Raw genomic sequence first — 5,204 nt, forward strand, 5'->3', positions numbered from 1 at the left:
GTGAGAGATTCTGCTCAGGGTGGGATGCCCGTATGCTTTAAATCAAACCTTTCTCGGTACAGCATGGAGCTATTCCCTCTGAAGTCCCTGTCACTTCCTCATTCTAACTACCCATGAAACATATATGCCTTTTTTACTTTCTAGTCTTAAAGAAGGCTTTTCCAGCTCCAGCAACTTCCTTTTTCTGGCTACTAGGAGCAATTTAGGTCTTAGAGAGGGAGTAAGAGAAGTTAACTGTGATTCTGCTTTAGAGAGTTAATGTTTTGTCTGCACTTTAAACGGAATAAGCTTGTCAGTTCATGATATCACTTGCATGTACCCAGCAGTGCAATTTAAAGTGCAATATAGAGTTTTATTTGGCTTCTGTATCATGTCTTTTCGAAATGTGGTCAACAAATTTTAATCAAGCATGTCTGGTATTTTTCTTAAAGTCACACAAGTCAATTGTCAACATTTAAAAATCCATGTAAAATACTGGCATTTACTCTTTTTGTTTTTACTCCATTTGTGAATGGAAAATTTTTGCTGTTTCTCATGTAAGTTTCCATTGGTAGAAACAGGTATTTCTCATTTCAGTGAAATTGGCCAGATCAAGTTTAAAATCTGTTACTGTAATTTTTATGTTTAAATTGGCAAAATTTCTCGATCTTTTGTTTATACGAATCTAACATAATTACTTTTGGGAGCTATTAGCATTTTAAACATATTCCAAGTATCATTTTATAAAAGTAAGAAGTAGACTTTTCTCAGGGAAAGCATCTATTAATACAATTGCAAGCAATATTTGTATTTTGTGCATTCAAAAAGAAAAATGTATGTTTTTGAAGGTAGAATAATCTTATCAATGTAATTATATTTAATAATTACATTATACTGTAATTATATTAGACAAAGCCTGTGAAATATCGGAAAGTCTATCAGGTAACATTTTAAATATCCGTAAGAGTTTAGAGGTCCTGGAAAATATGGACAGGATCCTTTAGCATGGAAAAGGGTAACTTTACATATTTCAAAAGTTAAAGACACAAAATTTTCTGAAGTATCTGCCTGTATAAGAGTTACAGACTTTTGTGAGTGAAAAGAAAATTAGGTAAGGTGAGCTGCGAGGTCAATCCCTACATAAATTTTGTAGTTAGTGATCTAGTAACCAAAAATGAAGACTCAGGTGACAATAGAACCAAAGTTTCTGAATGTTTGGTTCCAGATTGAGTAGGTCAGATCCAGATTTTCTGACCTACTCAAATCTGCAATTGTAAGTCACTTCAGTTCTCTGGTGACCCTGTTAAAAATTGTGTTGGGACCCTTTCCAAGTTTATTTTTCTTCATAGCATGAATTACCTTTTAGCATACTATAAATAGTAGTTATTTGTCTTATTTATTATTTGTCCTCTTACTCAAAAAGTTAAGCTCCATGACAGCAAGCTTTTTTTCCTGTTTTGTTCACAATGTTTTACACCCAGCGCCTAGAACAATGCCTGGCATATGATAGGTATTAAGGAAATACGTATTGAATGAATGAATATGTGAATGAGTGAGTGAATTGGGGTGGTTTATATATATATATATATATATATATAGGTATGTACCCTTTAACCACAGGAATATAATCAATTAAGAATTTAAAGGTTTAGGATCTAATTAATATTCTAAGCAGAATATTAATATATTTTTGTGTTTGGAAGAAAGGTACATATTAAAATCTTAAATATTAGTCATTTAACAATGATTTGGTTAATTAGAATGAAAGTTTTGTTGCTTAATTTAATATGTGAAGTTGGATAATTATTTTAGACTTGTGATTTTTAAGGAGAAATATTACTGTTTTCATAGTGTTAGGAGATCTGAGAGAAGTCTAGGTTTAGCATGTCTAGTAATTTAATTTATTGCATTTATAAGAAGTTTTTTTTTTTTTTGAAACAGGATCTCTTTCTGTTACTCAGGCCGGAGTACAGTGGTGGGATCATAGCTCACTATAGCCTTGAATCCTGGGCTCAAGCCGTCCTCCTGCCTCAACCTCCTGAGTAGCTGTGACTACAAGCACATGCCATGATGACCAGATAATTTTTAAAAAATGTTCATAGAGATGGGGGTCTTACCTTGTTAGTCAGGCTGGTCTCAAACTCCTGGGCTCAAGCAATCCTCCAGCCTTGGTCTCACAAAGTGCTAAGAATACAGGTATGAGCTACAGTGCCCGGTCTTAGGTTTATAAGAGTTACTTTAGTAATCAGGAAGGATCTATTTGAAGATAACTGAAGTACTCAAGAAAGAAATCAAGTACATTAAACTTATAAATGCAACTTGAAATGGTGATGGTGTTCAACTGTTTGAACAGTTCCAAAATATTACCCAAAGGCCTTTTAAAAGTGGTCAAAGCTGATGAGTCTTAGAAGTGAATAATAAGATAATGTTATTAACTTAAATGCTTAGGAGAGTATCAGGGTTTTAAAATTGTAGATGTAATGGATTGAACATACACAAGAAAACTTCTGAAGTTTCTTTTCTACATATAAAAACTTCCTGTGAGGACACTGAAAGATCTCACATGATGTCATATATTGTGCTTTTAAAGATGTTGTTCAAGCAAAACTACACTTTTTTTTTTTTTTTTTTACATTAAATGTTCTATGTTCAAGGGAATATCTAATTGAGGGATTTCTTTTTTTGGGTATAGAACCACATTTGCTGTACTAAAAAGAGGGCTATTTATAATATTTTCTATATATTTGATCTAATTGCTATTGAATATGATAAAACAAGAAAAAATGCTTTAAGATAAATGCCACTAAGTTTAAATAAAAAGAAACAATCAGCCAGTCTATCATCTATTAAACAATCAAAGATACACATTCTTCTTTAATTGTCCATTATTATTTTTATCGCTGTTACAAAAGCTTTAAAGAGTAGGTAGAATGTAATAAATAAAACATTGGTAGAGAATTGATACCATGTTGGTTAATGAATAACTTTATTACATTGAAGGAAGCTCAAGTTGGAAGCCATTAAGTGCTTTCTAAATTTCTATTTTTCCCAATTTAGTCAGGTTTATTAGTGTTGATTTTTTGTACACATATTGTAGCTGAAGATGACCTCAGCAATATGATGTTCTAGAGAATAGAATCCTATTAATATAATTTATTAATTATGAGAGTATGAACAGATTTAAGTTATAGAAATCTTTGGAAGTTATTTTAAGCCCTAAAGACAAATGACCTCAACCACAGGCAATCCTGTTCTTTTTTTTTTTTGAGACGGAGTTTCACTCTTGTTACTCAGGCTGGAGTGCAATGGCGTGATCTCGGCTCACTGCAACCTCCGTCTCCTGGGTTCAAACAATTCTCCTGCCTCAGCTTCCCGAGTAGCTGGGACTACAGGCATGCACCACCATGCCCAGCTAATTTTTGTATTTTTAGTAGAGATGGGGTTTCACCATGTTGACCAGGATGGTCTTGATCTCTTGACCTCGTGATCCACCCATCTCGGCCTCCCAAAGTGCTGGGATTATAGGCGTGAGCCACCGCGCCCGGCCAATCCCGTTCTTTTTTTAAGTGAGTGATGGTATTACTCATGTTTTTGGTACTATTCTTTTAAATATTTTTCTCCATTTGAAATTTTCCAGAACTTCAGAGGTAATTTTTTCGCCTACTGGATGTTGATAAGATCACAGATGGAATATTATGCTTAGTTTGAGGTTTCATATTTTCAAAAGAACATTGAAAATCTGGAAAATGCCTTTTGTTTTTATTCCTTCATTTGTTCAGGCGTACATCAAATACTTATTGAGCATTTGTGTGGTACAGGGAACATAAAAAGCACTGGTTAAGGTGGGGAGGCATCTTTTTTAGGAGTTTAGAATTTATTTAAAGTAACTTTGAAAAGCTTGCTCATTTTCTTTTAAGATGTCTCTAAAATATGTAAAATTATTATAGTTATTGCCTAAGTTTCCGTAATCATGAAATTGAACAAACTAGCTATAGGGTCTTAAAGAGAACACTGTTACCTACAGAGCTTGCTTAACCACAGAATATTCAGAGAGCTATAGTTAATTTCACAGGCTCCTTTGCAGTTGTTATATGCCATAAAATTTTGCTGCCTTATCCAGAACTAGAGTTTGCAAGGACAATTACAAAAAGAAACTTTGTATATATGATATCAACTAAGGATTTCTGGTGATAACTTTTAAGATATAGTATAAAAACTAGCTGATTTAGATCCTTAGTATTTTGCCAAAACCAAAGCATGTTTGTTATCCCATTTCTCCACCAGACCTTAAGGGATACTTCAATTGCTATGGGACTGATATTTTAGATCACTAAGATACAGAGACTAAATACATATTTTTACTCTCTATGGTCCTATTTAAAAAAAAAAAAAGTATTCTCAGTATTCTAATTCTAACCTGGGACTAAAAGTTCTGGACAAAAATAAAGTAAAATAAAGCCCTAGGAAAGCTGCCAAATGGTAGATTTGTAAGATCAAGTTCCCAGAGTTAACAGAAGTTCATAGAGGTGAACCCAGGATATGCCAATTCCAAAGTAACTTCTGAGGCTGCAAAGCTAAGCAGAGACTCAAGAGAAGTTCAGGTAAGAAAAAATTGGATTTTAGTGACTACAAGGAGGAGGAGAGCCTAGTAAACACTGCAAGTTTTATGCTAAGACACTAAAGGGACCCACCTAGGAATCAAGGGTGAAACAGAAGTAAGTCTCAGATTAAAATCATCTCAATTACTGATTAGAATGAGATGATCTGAGGTGTCTAGCACTTTAGTAAAGGAAGCAAAACTACCATTTTTCTGTGGGAAAATAGCATCATCTAGAGATTCAGGTCATCTATAATTTTCCATATATACTTTCCAACAATAGAAATAGGCACAATAGGCACAATAGAAAATATTTGACCAAACACTGAGAGAATAATCAAAAGATTAAAATTATGTAATTATTGGACATGAGTTTTGAAATAACTATGCTTAATATGGTCAAGGAGTTAAAAGACAGTGTGGCTATTTTGGCAGAGAATGGTAAACTAAAAACAAGAATCAAATGAAAATTTTGAACTGAAAAATACAACCACCAAGATAAAGAACTAAATGTTTGGGTTTAACAACAGGTAAAGCCCAGCTGAAAAAAAAGAATGAAATTAGAATATAAGTCAGAAAGAAAAGGTCCAGACTGAAGTATGAGAGACAAAAGAAAAACATAAAATAC

Source organism: Aotus nancymaae, unplaced genomic scaffold (genome assembly GCF_030222135.1).
Source record: "Aotus nancymaae isolate 86718 unplaced genomic scaffold, 86718_ANA_hifiasm-v0.15.2.pri h1tg000033l, whole genome shotgun sequence".
NCBI lineage: Eukaryota > Metazoa > Chordata > Mammalia > Primates > Aotidae > Aotus > Aotus nancymaae.